The sequence below is a fragment of the Pan troglodytes genome, chromosome 4 (assembly GCF_028858775.2).
Source record: "Pan troglodytes isolate AG18354 chromosome 4, NHGRI_mPanTro3-v2.0_pri, whole genome shotgun sequence".
Taxonomy (NCBI): domain Eukaryota; kingdom Metazoa; phylum Chordata; class Mammalia; order Primates; family Hominidae; genus Pan; species Pan troglodytes.
The window spans coordinates 145,427,908-145,444,143 of record NC_072402.2 but is presented as its reverse complement, the minus strand read 5'-3'; the positions used below and the strand labels follow the sequence as shown (position 1 = coordinate 145,444,143).

Here is a 16,236-nt window from a genome sequence, read left to right as displayed (position 1 = left end):
CAGATTCTAAGACATGAATAAAGCAAGATTCCTTGTAGAATGTTCTAACATGGCATTAAGGCTATTTAACTGGTTTAAAGTTGTATAATTGATAAAGATATCTTTATCAACACCATGAAGTCTACATTTCTTGGAAATTTACTATGGGCTGGGCGCGGTGTCCGAGGCCGGTGGATCACCTGAGGTCAGGAATTCAAGACCAGCCTGGCCAGCGTGGCAAAACCCTGTCTCTACCAAAAATAGAAAAATTAGCCAGGTGTGGTGGTGTGCGCCTATAATCCTTGCTACTGGAGAGGCTGAGGCCGGAGAATCGCTTCAACCCAGGAGGTGGAGGTTGCAGTGAGCCAAGATAGCTCCACTGTACTCCAGCTGGGGCAACAAGAGCGAGATTCTGTCTCAAAAAACAACAACAACAATTACTATGGGTTACACACTATGATTTACACTCGTTGCTTCATTTAATCTTCTCAAAGACCCATGAGATCAGTGATGACACTATTCTGTTTTTATCGATGAGGAAACTGAGGCTTAATAAAATTAGGTTGCCCCCAAATCCATAAGTGCCTCTCTCTTTAAGCTGTCTATACTCTTAACCAATATGCCCCCTTTGCCTTCCTTTTCTTTAATATTTGTTTTCTCTGCCTGATTGAAAGGTCTGGCAAGAAAATAAACCTATCCCTGTAATTCACTACTGAGGTCTCACTTCCAAGCAAAGTACCCAATGCAAAATAAATACTTGTTGAATGAACTAATAAATGAGTAAATTAATAGAGTAAGGCATTTTACCATCACTCCCGTGGACTTGCCAACTACCTCATTATGACTCTAAGAAGCCACAACAACCTCATTATGACTTTAAGGCTCTGGGTTAGATGAATGTTTCCCCTTATACTAGACACAAGCATCTGTTTCTTGGCAGTAATGGTCATATTTGCTTTTGCCATTAAGTCCTTGTTCTCAAAGTTTTCATGAGAGTAAAAATTAAAAAGTTAATTTTTAAAGTAGATCTATTCATGTCTCTACTATTGCAGACTACTGTCACTTAACATGTTACCTGTTCAACCATAGTAAATAATGTTTAGAAAGATTTAAAAGCCTAAGACTTTTGGTTTAAATAGGAAATAGTAGAAAGATTTTTATTCCTCTGTCTGTTGAGAAACATTCATTTGTTACCTAGACACTTTACTACTTGGAATGCATCCCTATAACCGATTCAGAAATCTGCATCAAGATATAAAATAATATTGCCTCACATTTGCATAATGTAATTAAGATTTCAGAACTGTTTCCCATCACATCTATCATTTTATGTTTTTCTTTAGCAGAGCCTTGGTGAATTTTGAATTCATTGTGCCATAACAATACATAGTTTAATGCCATTAAAACATTGGTATTGAGGGGTAAAACTACAACATTCCTTTATGCAGCACTATATAAACTGCTTTCACATATATTATCTTAATGGACCTCACAACAACCCTGAGAAGGAGATAAAGCAAGTATTATAATCTTTATTTTACAGACCAGGAAATGGAGCCTAAGAAGTTAATTGACTTATTTGTGAAGATCACTCAGCTAGTAAGTCGTAAAGCCCAGACTAGATTCTAGGACTACTGATTTTAAGCCTGTGCTCCTTAAATCTTTTTCTTCTCCCTGACATTTTGCTGTATATAAAATTTATACCTCTTGATTTTAGTCTTTTTAACTTTCTTTTTTTGATAGCTAATATATTTGATGGAAGCAGTGATAAAATTGTATGTTTCAGCAGAATCCATATATCACAATAATGTTATAAAGCATTTATAATATGAAAAAATTTTAATATGTGAAACAAAAAATCTGTATGATACCTTGAAGAATAACTAAACCCACCCTGTAATTGTAAGGATGAGTAAACTGGATTCCAAGTAAATTAATGGTTTGCCCGTGTTCAAGAAGGTAATTAATAAAAGAACTCATAGTGTTGTTTATATTTCCTGACTCATTTATTCATCAATACTCCTTCGGATTTTAAGCCCCTATTACAGGCTGATCACTCTATTAGGCATTGAAGAATTTCAAAGACAAGTAGAACATCATTGCCTTTGTATAATTTCCAGCCTAATAGAGACATGAGGCATGCACATTGATAAATAAAATGAAATACAGAGGACAATGGCACCTTAAAGAAAGACTACGATTAGGAGAACAAAAGAAGAAATACTAGGATGATTGTTTTTTTGTTTGTTTTTTTGAGATGGAATCTTGCGCTGTTGCCCAGGCTGGAGTGCCAGTGTCATGATCTTGGCTCACTTTAACCTCTGCCTCCCGGATTTAGGCAGTTCTCTGCCTCAGCCTCCTGAGTAGCTGGGATTACAGATGCATGCCACCACTCCTGTCTCAATTTTTGTATTTTTAGTAGAGACGGGGTTTCACCATCTTGGCCAAGCTGGTCTTGAACTCCTGACCTTATGATCCACCCGCCTCGGCCTTCCAAAGTGCTGGGATTACAGGCGTGAGCCACCCCACCCGGCCTAGAATGATATTTTTACCTCTTAGTTTCTTTATACTGACTTCACAGTAAGTCATCGATATACAAAATACTTAATTCCATTTTTTAAATATCTTAAAACATATACTGTATACATCAGTATATATACGTGTGCATATTTATATAGGTGTTTTTATAGATCTTTGTTATTATATATAGAAATATTTTTATATGTAATAGTTGGCATGTATGAATGTAAGTATAGATGTCCACATAAATATTTCTAAGTGTGTCTGGATTTACACACACAAATACATGCAAGTATGTATAAGAGTCTCATAATACAAATCCGTAACATTCTCATTAGATACTGAGATTGTCTCAATTCTGCTAATGTAATTTAATTTTTCATAATACAGTTATAAAATATCACTTAAACACTGGACAGCTCCGTAAATCTATTTATGTCATTTATTTAGTAAACGTGAACAAAGCAAGTAAAATTTATTACCACAGTTCAATTCCTTGATTTATTCAAAATACTTGCTTTTAGATTAAACTATCATGCTTAAACATTTTCACTTCCATCACCAGCACTAACAACTGGATACATTGAGAGGATGATTTTAACAAGGAAACAAAATGTGCTGTTGAGGTGGTTGTTTACTTTAGGAGAGTCACTGCATCTCTAAAGAGTAAGGCCAACTTGCCATGGTGTGTAATGGCCTGCGTTCACACCCAGGAGGTAAACTCAGCTGCATACTGGCTTCAGAGTCCTCACAAATTGAACCCAGGAACCTACAATGTTACAAAGGGCTTCATGTTGTGAACCTTTGAGGTCTCTCATAACTGTCGAATTTCTTTGATTAAGACATAATTCATTGCATTTTGCAACATTGATTTACTACCGTCTTTTCAGGAAAAAAACATACATCAATTTTAAAAAGCATCTTGATTTCAGGAACATTGAAATGTGGTAGGGGGAGCAGAAAGTTAACATTAGAATTGAATAAACAGAAGTTAAAACTGTGAATGAAAAATAACAAGGTTACAGAACTATTTATTCTGTAGATTATTAAGCTAATCATAATTAACATGTAAGTGTTGGTAATTATAATTCCAACCTGTTTCTCCTTCTACGTGACTAGCTGTTAATTAAGTCAGTGTTTTGGAATGTGGTGTGCATCAGAATGACCTGGGAGCCTCCTAAAAATGAAGATGCCTAGTCCTCACCTCAGAGCTTCTAGTTCAGATTTATATGGGTAGAACCTAATTGCTGTGTGGTTTACAAACTCCTCAGGTGATATGGGTTATCTTCAAGTTTTGAGAGTTAATGTCTGAGACTCAATGCTGAGGGAAGTATGAATCTTTCTTCGGTCCACATTTCTTTACATTTGATTTTGTTTTTCATTTTTTGTTAGCTTTATTGTTTTGAAGTCAACACTATTTTTCCATTGTCACTTAAATCTTAGTCTTCACCATATGTATTTAAATGTGTAAAATAATTTCATAATCTTTGACTCAATAGTTGCACATTTCCCAGAATGTCTCCTAGGGATATCTTTTAGAAAATAGGCAAATATTTATTGATAAATATAAAATACTAATTTAAATTGCCCTCTTCTCTCACTTACAATCTTTGGGCAAAATGCTGAGACATCACATCCAGCTTAAGGTCTTTTCTAACTGACTTTGTTCAGACAAGTTGATGTAGCCTGCCTCAAAACACTTTTATTTTGTCCTGTGGAAGCATTTGGTTCAAATCATGACTCCTCCCTAATCTCCTATTTCAACTCATTTTGCTAAGAAGACTCTGTACTTACTATTGCTGATCTCATTTGCATATCAGTCATTGACTCACCGTAAATTTAGTATCAAAACCCACTGTTGTGCATTACATCCACAGTCAGTCAAATGTTTAGGAAGGGTGGTGCATGATGGAAAATGAATATATCTATCAATTTTGGAGCAGGATATGTTACCAGGGAGGGTGTACCAATGCTAGGGAAACACTGGTAGCTACATATTTCAGTTCTGGGAGCAACAACATCATAAAAGTTATGAAAGAAAATCTCATGGGGCCTAGGAGGGGGCTGCATCACTCTGAGATAATGTGGTATTAATCTAGTATTTCCCAGAGTGTGGTGTTGATGGCACATGAATAGATTTTTCCCCATAGTAATATACTTATTGTACCATGTACTAGAAAATATTACTGACATACCGCAACTTTTAACAGATATAGTGCTTACGCTGAGGCTAAAATAGCTGGACTTTAAGGAAAAGAAATGAGTTAATTTACATAGAAATGAATTAAGTAACGTTAAGTTGGCATGTGGATATGGTGAAGATTGCGAGGATGCTACAAACATGCCTAAGGTTTCAGAAACACTGCACTTATTAATACTGGTTGCACATCTAACACAGACCCCAGGCATTACTAAGAGCACATGTTCATTTCTGTCCCTTCTGGGACTCAACATGGTGGCTGCACTTGGTGAAGACTTAACACAGTACCTAGAATTATTTAATATATATTTACATCATAGTGCCTGTTTAACTGCCTGTATTAAAAAGTTTATGATTCATAACCCTCACAAAAAGGCCTAGAAAGTATAACACACAGGTAAATACATTAGCTTTGACAGCAGAAAGAACTAAATACTAATTTCAATTCTTTACTGACTGTCATTCTCTGGGCAAATCATTAAGCTTCCCTGAGTCTGAGTTTTCTCATCTGACCAATGGAGATACAGGTTGAATATCCCTTACTTGAAATGCTTGGGACCTGAAGTGTTTCAGATTGTAGATTTTTTTCAGATTTTGGAACACTGTATTTGCAGTATATTGGTTGAGCATCCCTAATCCAAAAAATCCGTAATCCAAAATGCTCTGAAGAGCATGTCCTTTGAGCATCATTTCAGATTTTGGATTTTCAAATTAGAAATATTACATCAGTAATATTTGGGTAGATAATAATTTTTAGGATAAATGGTAGAATATACAAAGATTTCTAGTGCTACTTCATAGTAGGTACTCAATATTACAGTATTATTGTTATTATTTGCTTTCTTTTTTTAAGAGATATCTGTTAAGCCAGATGACCATAAAAAGTGTTAAGAAAATAATTTGTAGCTGGGCACAGTGGCACGTTCCTATAGTCTCAGCTGTTTGGGAGTCTGGGGCAGAAAGATTGCTTGAGTCCAGGAGTTTGAATATCTCAATATTTCAGCGAGAATCCCCATGCCTCTTCCTTGCCAGCCTTGACTGAAAAGCATTGCTGGTCAACACGTTGTTAGAATGCAGTTGCTCGTTCTCCAGTCTTGGGGAAGATGGAAAAAACCAGTATCCCTTCTGATCCTCTCTTGAATCAGTGAACCGAGGGAATTCACTTCTGTAAGAGTCTTTCCTTATTAATATATTTTAAGGTTTTCCTGTCAGATCTAAATTTTATTTTCCGATATCTGCATGATATTCCACTGTAGAGCTATTCCACTATAGATACTAATATTTAGGTTATTTCCAGCGTTTCACTACCTGAAGCAATACTATAATTGCATAATGCCATATACAAAAATCATTTCACACATATTCAAGTATACCTATAACATAAATTCCTAGCAGAGTGTCTAAATCAAAGGCTACTTACATTTTCAATTGTTAAATATGTTGCCAGATTACTCTGCAGAAAGCTTGTGCTACTTTATACTCCCACTACAACACAGGAGTGTTTCCCCACATCCACATCAAAACAGTCCATTTAAAACACATTATTCATCTTATACATAAAAAATAGAACTATAGTTTTAAATGGTAAGTCCTTAATTATGCATAATATGAAGGCTTTGCTTTCTTTCAATGCTTTATGACAAACTGCATAACCAGTCTCCCAGCCATACACTTTATCCTGTGGATAGAAGGTCAGAGCACTTCTGCCCTGGAAGTAACCTTATATTTCACTTGCTTTGCATATCGGAAAGGTGACGCCCAAGGTAGAGATGATGGGGTGTTGCCAAAAGTCACACAGGACCTCAGACTTTTTTTTTTGAGACAGGTCTCACTCTGTCACCCAGGCTGGAGTGCAGTGTTGCAATGTTGGCTCACTGCAACCTCTGCCTCTCAGGCTCAAATGATTCTCATGGCTCAAATGATTCTCAGCTAATTTTTGTATTTTTAGTAGAGAAGGGGTTTCTCCATGTTGCACAGGCTGGTCTCAAACTCCTAGGCTCAAGCAATCCATCCACCTCGACCTCCCAAGGTGCTAGGATTATAGGCATAAGCCACCATACCCCGCCTTATTGTTTACTTAACAACTGACCATTCACTGTCTCTGAATGAAGGGGTTCCTGGAATTCCCTTCCTGGCTCCAATAATCCACTGCTTATGATGCAGAAGATAAGTGACTTTGTTAGAATTTGAGGGTTCAAACTCAGCTTGATCAACACAAGTTTTTCACACACTTATAATGGGTTTAACTGATGTAAAAGGCATTTTAAGAAACCAGAGGAAAATTATTCTTAAAGCGAAGAACATTCTGTTTTGCAGCAACAACGAACATATTCCAAAGAGATTTCACTCATGTATCCTGAATGTGGCATCTGATGAGATAAAATTATCCTGGCTGATTTGTGTGCAGATGTTTGCTTGTACCTTGTAATTCATACTCTGCTACATTATTAATGCTATTTTCTCTTCCTATAAAATGCTGCATCCTTGAGAAAACAGCTCCAGTGGGCCTATGACTACCTACCTTCAAACACAGTCAAATAAAGTGCTTCTTTGGAGAAGCTTCTTCCTAACTCTACCATAGAGCCTTTCTGCAAAATCAGAATAACCACAGTATCAAGTAGAAATGATTATTGACAGCCAAAGATATTTACAAGTTAAGGAAGTGAAACCTCTGCTTGACTTGACTTTTGAGTAATGACTGGGGCAATTGATTACCAGAGGGAATCCAGTTGGCTTTCCATGAAGAAGCTAATAATGGCTAATTTAATCTTCTGGGTGAGTGAATCATTCCTCACTCCCTGGTTGTCTTTCCTCTTACCTTGCTCTGCCTCTAATGTTGGAGCCTCCTCCTCTCTTCCCTAACACCAAACTTCCCAGTAAAAGGAGGCCAGGAGAGAAATGGAACATACAGCCATGTCCTACACAATGATGTTTCTGTATGATGTTTCTGTCAAAGATGGACCACATCTACCATGGTGGTCCATCCCATAAGATTATAATGGAGCTGAAAAGTTCGTTTTGCTTAGTGACATTGTAGCAGTCGTAACGTTGTAGCACAATGCATTACTCACGTGTTTGTGGTATTACTGCTGTAAACAAATCTACAGCATTGCCAGTCTATAAAAGTATATCACATATAATGATGCACAGTATATATTTGATAATGATAATAAAAGACTATGTTGCTTATGTATTTGCTACACTATACTTCCTTGTTATTTTAGAGTATACTCCTTCCACTTAAATATAAAAGTTAACTGTAAGACAGCCTCAGGAGGTATTCCAAAAGGCATTGTTAATATAGGAGATGACAGTTCCATGCATGTTATTGCCCCTGAAGACCTTCTAGTGGGACAGGCTGTGGAGATGGAAGACAGATACTAGTGATCCTGACCCCTGACCCTATGCAGGCCTAAGGTAATGTGCGGTTGGTGTTTGTGTCTTAGTTTTTAACAAAACATTTAAGAAGTAAAAACAAACATTTAATAGAAAAAGTATACAGAATAAGATATAAAAAAGAAAATGTATTGTATAGCAGTACAAAAATATTAGTGTTTTAAGCTGTTATTACAAAAGAGTCAGAAGTTTAAAAATTAAAAAGTTTATGAAGTAAAAAAGTTGAAGTAAAAAAAAAGTTTATGAAGTAAACAAGTTACAGTAAAGGCCAAGCACAGTGGCTCATGCTTGTAATCCCAGCACTTTGAGGCTGAGGTAGGAGGATTGTTTGAGTTCAGGAGCATGCGACCAGCCTGGGAAACATAGTGAGGTCTTGTCACTAAAAAAAAAAAAAAAAAAAGTTACAGTACGCTAAGGTTAACTTCTTATTGAAGAAATAAAACTTTTATGTAAATTTAGTGTAGCCTAAGTGTTTATAATGTCTACAGTGATATACAGTGATGACTAGGTCTTCACGTTCACTCACCACTCACTTATTCGCTCACCCAGAACAACTTCCAGTCCAGCAAGCTGCACTCCCTCCATACAGGTGTACCATTTATTTTCATCTTGTATTTTTATTGTACCTTTTCTATGTTTAAGTATGTTTAGATACATAAATACTTATGACTTAACAATTGCCTACAGTATGAAGTACAGTTGCATGCTGTACCCATTTGTAGCCTAGGATCAATAGGCTATAACATATAGCCTGGGTGTATAGTGGGCTTTACCATATAGGTTTGTATAAGTACATTCTATGATGTTCACAGGATGACAAAATCACCAAAAGATACATTCCTCAGAATATATCTCCCTTATTAAATTACACATGACTGTATATCATTATCTCTTCCTGAGGGAAGAAAAGTATAGAAGACCTGGATTTTAGCATGAGATCCACCACTCACTCACTATGGGACCTGAGGCAAGTCAAAACATTTCCCTGGGTATCTTCTTTATCTCTGAGATTCTTTACTTCTTTGAAATTCTAGGATTTTTAATGTCTTGTTAAACTCCTATTGGAAACAAATCCCATTTATTGCAGAGTTTCCCAAGTATATTTGTGAGGAGTCTTTCTTTTGCAGTTTGCCAAAACACAACTCAAATTGACATAAGCAGGAAAGATAATTTATCTCATATAAATGGAAAGTATAGAAATAGAGCCATACTCAACCATGTTTGGATCATCAGCTTCTGTCTTGCTGCGTGTCAGTCTCCTTCCCCCTTGGCTTCTGCTCTTTTCTTTTTTTCTTTTCTTTTCTTTCTTTCTTTCTCTTTCTTTCTTTCTTTTTCTTTCTTTCTTTCTTCTTTCTTTGTCTCTCTCTCTCTCTCCCTCCCTCCCTTCCTTCCTTCCTGTCTTCCTTTCCTTTCCTCTTTTCTCTTCCTTCCCTCCCTCCCTCCCTTCCTTCCTTCCTTCCTACCTTCCTTCCTGTCTTCCTTTCCTTTCCTCTTTTCTCTTCCTTCCCTCCCTCCCTCCCTCCCTTCCGTCCTTCCTTCCTTCCTTCCTACCTTCCTTCCTTCCTCTTTCTTTCTTTGTACATAAGTTCTTTAGTGGTGATTTCTGAGATGTTGGTGCACCCATCACCCAAGCAATGTACATTGTACTCAATGTGTAGTCTTTTATCCGTCACCCCCCTTCCACCCTTTCCCCCTAGTCCTCAAAGTCCATTGTATCATTCTTATGCCTTTGCATCCTCATAGCTTAGCTGTTTCTTCTGTTTTGGTTCTTCCCTTGTGTTAGCAAGGTAGCCACTAGCAGGTTCAGATTAATATTCCATCAACCTCAGTAAAATAGTTCCATCAAAAGTTCTAGAATTGGGTTTCACTAGACAAAAGTGTGTTTGCTGTAAGAAGTTGCTCTGGATCATATTTCGACTTTTGTGTCAGGCAATTAGAAAGAGGCAGAAGGAAAAATGCAGCTGACTCTACTAAAATCATATGGACTCAGAATGAGAAGGGATGTTTCCCCAAAGGCAGTTCTGTTATCAGAAGAATGGAGAGATAATGTGCAAGCAAAATGAGTGGTCAGTAGTGGCTTAGTCCATTCTAGCTGCTATAACAAAATACCTTACACTGGGTAATTTATAAATGATGGAATTTATTGCTCACAGTTTTGAGGCTGATAAGTCCAGGATCAAGGCACCAGCACATTTGGTGTCTTGTGAGGGCTCATTTCTCATAAATGACACCTACTTGCTGCATCCTCACATGGCAGAAGGGGCAAACAAGCCTCCTTGGGCCTCTTTCATAATGGCACTAGTTGCATTGCCTATTCAAATTTGGTGCTGTGTGAAGGACAAAATTATTTTCTGGCATGGAGCCACAAGTCATCCTTCCTGCTGGTGTGTGACCTAAATGTATGCCATCTATGTTAGTTGAAACATATTGGCTGAAAGGCCAGTGCTCCCAATGATCAAAGATTGATGAGGGTCAAGCCTTTGTGACCTACTCACCTCCCAAAGGCCCCTCCTCTTAATACTGTCACTGTAGGGGTTAGATTTCAACGTATGAATTTTAGGGGGATAAAAGCATTCAGACCATAACAAGTAACTTTTGCTCACAAGAAGATTCCTTCCTTCCTTTTCAAGTAGAGGCTGCTTTTCATCTTACTTGCACTAACTATGAGGGTAAGGAAAAGGAATCAGCACTCCTTTTATCTTTAAAATATTCTGTCTCCACTAATCAACCACAAACCAGTATCTGATCACAAAGTAATTTAACTTCTTTCACTGCCTCTGGATCCATCCTTCTTGAGTCTAATCCCAGGATACCCTCTTCCCTTTCCAGAATCATATTCCTTTTATTTATCTTGTTTCTCTCCTTTGAGACTTTTTCCTTTATGGCATTGGTCTTCAGAATATTTTGACCTTACAGCTTTTTTTACAAAACAAATTCTTACCATAGCCTACAGGACTCTACATAATCTCACTCCTAGCTCCCATACTTTTCTTTATTATTATACCTTCCTCCAACCACATACATATGCCAACCAAATGAATATGCTCAAATATCAAAGACACCACCCTTAGTTTCCACTTTCTGCTAGAATGAAGTAGCCCATGACAGCTCCATGCTTCCACTGAAAACAATTTAAAAAGCAAGATATGTTACAAAAATTATATATTAAAGGCATCTGAGAGCTACAAAAGAAAGCAAGTTTAGGGGGACTAAAATTCCAGAAAGGCAATAAACTTCCAGAGGTGATCTGAAGATCAGCAGTTGCTTTTTCCCTCAGAGATTGCTAATTCCTGGCTATGGCTAGGGGCTGAGAATCTAGACTTGGTTCTGATCAAAGCTTTTAGTAGTGACAAAATGGGGAAACAAATACACAGCTGAATTTCTCCCATGAGACACTTAAAGACAGCTAAATTCTAAAGCTGCTGTTATATCTCCTCAAATATTAGTATACTTGTCCCAGGTTTGCCTATTTTCTCCTCCTAGAAACTGCATAAGATATATATTAGCCTTTCTCACTCTGATTTCCATTTGTCTTAACCATGTATATATATTTTAAATATCTGTCTTTTTGTTCCTACTATTGAATAATTTCTTTACATCTATTTGCTAGTTCACTAAATGTCTCTTTATCTGTATCTAACCTGATGTTTACCATCCATTTAATTTTCAATTATAATTATTTTTCTCCATCCTAAAGGTTTGATTTATTTTTATAGCCACTAGTTCTTTGTTTATATCCCTTATTTTATTTTTAATATTTTTCATATTTTTAACTGTTTTTAGTATAGTTTGTACTCTATGACTAATAATTTCAATATATGAATCTCTAATGGTCTGATTTTATTTCTGTTTCCCTCCACTCCATGAACTTTTCTACTTGAGAACTTTATCTGGGGAAATGTTTTGAGGTCTGTGTTAAAAGGGTGTTTCTCCAAAGAGGTTTTGAATTTGCTTCTCTTTGATCATTGGGAGCACTGGCCTTTCAGCCAATATGCTTTCAACCAACATAGATAGCGTACATTTAGGTCACACACCACCATGAAGGATGACGTGTGGCTTCATGCCAGAGAATAATTTTCTGCTTCACACAGCACCAAGTTTGAATAGACAGTTTTCCTTGGTGTTCTTTAGGAAGGGCAGGTTGCTTTTAGTTCTCTTTGGAAACCCAATTTTATGCAAACTCCTTCATACAAAGAAAGTCCTACTCTTGAAACACTAGCATTTGTTGCCTATCCCCAGTGTACAATAGGCATCACATTTTAGCTGATGCTGTAAGGATAGAGCCATCTGTGGTGTTTGTATTTCTGGAATTCTATTTTTGTTCTGCGATTGGCTTTTGCTATTGTTGTTAATCCAGAAATTTTAGGGTTTTTTTTTATGAGTAAGATGTTCAAGAAAACTAGTTCATTTATGGCTGGGGTAAAAAATGTTTCTTAATTCCTCTCTATTCCCCAAGCCACTCAGCCTTCATCCCACCTCACTTGCCTCTCTGCCTACCCTCTTTTCTTGTGGTCTTGCTGTTATTTAAAGAGTCCCTCTCTAATTGTTTTTTTTTTCACCAATGTAAACAACTTCCCTAGATCTTTCAATTACTTTCTCTTACCCTGGAATTCTCTCTACATCTGTTCTTCACCATTTCCACCCAGGCTAGAGCCTGATTCTGTCTTATTTAACAATTGTACACGTTTTCTTACTGTAACCCATCTTGACTTACTTGAACACAACTCTGCTCATGTCAACACCTACTCAAGCCAGCAGCAATTCTTTCAACCTACCAAATCAGAACTTTAACTGCCATTATTTTCTTTAAATTTTCTTTACCCTACATTTCAAATGTGATATGCTTTAGTGTTTTTCCTACTGTATGTAATAATAGATGGGTGTATATTTTCTCTTTTATTGATTAGATCATAGCATGAGCAAAGGCCTGGGGGATAGAAGAGCATAGACCAATTACAGGAAAATGTAGGCAGTGAATAGATCTTATATGGCCAAATCTTAGATAACGTAGATTGTGATAAATGAGGTTCAAGCCAGACTGTGAAGAGCCTTTCAGAGCTGAGGAGGTGGCATTTTTCTATGGCCCACAGAGTACCAGTGAAAATCCAGATTATTTTTGTACAACCACTTTCCACTTTGAGCAACTCTAGGAAGCTATATTCGTCCATTCTCATGCTGCTATGAAGAAATACCTGAGACTGGGTAGTTTATGAAAGAAAGAGGTTTAATTGACTCATGGTTCCACATGGCTAGGGAGGCCTCAGGAAATGTACAATCATGGCAGAAGGGGAAGCAAACACGTCCTTCCTCACAAGGCAGCAGGAGAGAGAAGTGTTGAGTGAAGGGGGAAGCCCTAATAAGACCATCAGATCTTGTGAGAACTCACTCATTAGCATGAGAACAGCATGAGGAAAACCATCTTCATCATCCAATCACTTCCCTCTGGGTCCATCCCACAACACATGGGGATTATGGGAACTACAGTTCAAGATGAGATTTGGGTGGGGACACAGCCAAACCATATCATTCTACCCCCATCCCTCCAAATCCTGTGTCCTCACATTTCAAAACACAATAATGCCTTTCCAACAGTACCCCAAAGTCTTAACTCATTCCAGCATTAACCCAAAAGTCCAAGTCCAAAGCCTCATCTGAGACAAGGCAAGTCTCTTCTGCCTATGATCCTATAAAATCAAAAGTAAGTTAGTTCCTAGATACAATGGGGTGCAGGCATTGGGTAAATACACCTGTTCAAAATGGGACAAATTGGCCAGAACAAAGAGGCTATGGGGTCATGCAAGTCCAAAATCCAGTAGAGCAGTCATTAAACCCTACAGTTTCCAAATGATCTCTTTGGACTCCATATCTCACATTCAGGTTACACTAATGCAAGAGGTAGGCTCATGGCCTTGGGAAGCTCCACTCCTGTGACTTTGCAGGATACAGCCCCCCTCCCAACTGCTTTCACAGCTGCTGTTGAGTGTCTGCAGCTTTTCCAAGCACACAGTGCAAGCTGTTGGTGGCTCTACCATTCTGGGGTCTGGAGGACAGTGGTCCTCTTCTTACAGCTCCACTAGGCAGTGCCCCAGTGGTGACTCTGTGTCAAGTCTCCACCCCCACATTTCCCTTCTGCACTGCCCTAGCAAAGATTCTCCATGAGGACTCTGCCCCTGCAGCAAATTTCTGCCTGGACATCCAGGCATTTTCATAGATCCTCTGAAATCTAGGCAGAGGTTCCCAAACCTCAATTCTTGACTTTTATGCACCAGCAGGCTCAACACTATGTGGAAGCTGCCAAGGTTTAGGATTTGCATCCTCGGAAGGCATGGCCCGAGCTGTACCTTGGCCTCTTTTAGCCACAGCTGGAGCAGCTTGGATGCAGGGCTCCAAGTCCTCAGGCTGCACACAGCAGGGTGGCCCTAGACCCAACCTATGTAACCATTTTTTCCTTCTAGGCCTCCAGGCCTGTGATGGGAGAGGCTGCTGTGAAGGCCTCTGTCATGCCCTGGAGACATATTCTCCATTGTTTTGGTGATTAACATTTGGCTTTTATATGATTTGGCTGTGTCCCCATTCAAATCTCAACTTCAATTTTATCTGCCAGAATTCCCACGTGTTGTGAGATAATTGAATCATGGGGGCTGGTCTTTCCTGTGCTGTTCTCATGATAGTGAATAAGTCTCATGAGATCTGCTGAGTTTATCAGGGGTTTCCACTTTTGCTTCTTCCTCATTTTTCTCTTGCTGCCACCATGTAAGAAGTGCCTTTCACCTCCTGCCATGATTCTAAAGGGTCTTCAGTCATGTGAAACTGTAAGTCCAATTAAGCCTCTTTTTCTTCCCAGTCTCAGGTATGTTTTTATTAGCAGTGTGAAAACGAACTAATACAAGCTCCTTGTTACTTATGCAAATTTCTACAGCAGGCTTGGATTTCTCCCCCAGAAAATGGGTTTTTCTTTTCTATTGCATCATCAGCCTGCAAATTTTCCAAACTTTTATGCTCTGCTTCCTCTTGAACACTTTGCTGCTTAGAAATTTCTTCTGCCAGATACCCTAAATCATCTCTCCCAAGTTCAAAGTTCCTCAGATCTCTAGGGCAGGGGCAAAATGTTGCCAGTCTCTTTGCTAAAGCATAGCAAGAATCACCTTTATTCCAGTTCCCTACAAGTTCCTCATCTCCATCTGAGACCACCTCTGCCTGGACTTCATTGTCCACATCACTATCAGCATTTTGGTCAAAGCCATTCAGCAAGTCTCTAGGAAGGTCCAGACTTTCCCATATTTTCCTGTCTTGTCTGAGCCCTCCAAACGGTTCCAACTTCTGTCTGTTACCCAGTTCCAAAGTTGCTTCCACATTTTCAGGTATCCTTATACCAGCATGGCACTCTCTGCAGTACCAATTTACTGTATTAGTCTGTTCTCACACTGCTGTAAAGAAATACCCAAGACTGGGTAATTTATAAAGGAAAGAGATTTGATTGACTCACAGTTCTGCATGACTGAGGAGGCCTCAGGAATCTTAAAATTATGGCAGAAGGGGAGGAAAACACATCCTTCTTTGCATGGTGGCACAGAGAGAAATGCCGAGCAAATGGGGAAGCCCCTTATAAAACCATCAGATCTTGTGAGAACGCACTCACTATCATGACAACAGCATGAGGGAAACTGTCCCATGATCCAATCACTTTCCACTGGGCCTCTCCCATGACACATGGGGATTATGGGAACTACAATTCAAGATGAGTTTTGGGTGGGGACACAGCCAAACCATATCAGAAGTATATATGAATGGCATCTCCTGAAGTTTTGCAACATGTCAGTCTCAGTAAACCTTATACAGAGCAATATCTTAAATATGGTTGGCACTCAGTATATGTTTACTAAATTTTGTCCAACCTCCATAAGGGATATGATGTCCTAACCTTTATTGAGATAAGGAAAGTTAAGGCTGGTAGAAGCCTGTAATTGGAAAGATCTCCATAAAATATTGTTGTATTTTTGTCTCTCCTTTAAAATGAAAGCAAATATTATAATATTATGTTCAGACTTTAAACACTTCATCTTTGTGGGCTTTAAAATGTATAATATAATAGAACTATGTGTTATTCTATATAATTTTGCCAGAAAAAAGTTTCTATTATA

General features: G+C 38.2%; 1 protein-coding gene across 6 annotated transcripts in view; it reads left to right on the top strand.

Moving 5' to 3' along the window:
- The window catches only part of JAKMIP2 (janus kinase and microtubule interacting protein 2), a 197,466-nt gene that overhangs the window by 70,759 nt on the left and 110,471 nt on the right, over positions 1–16,236 (top strand). The window lies entirely within an intron of this gene.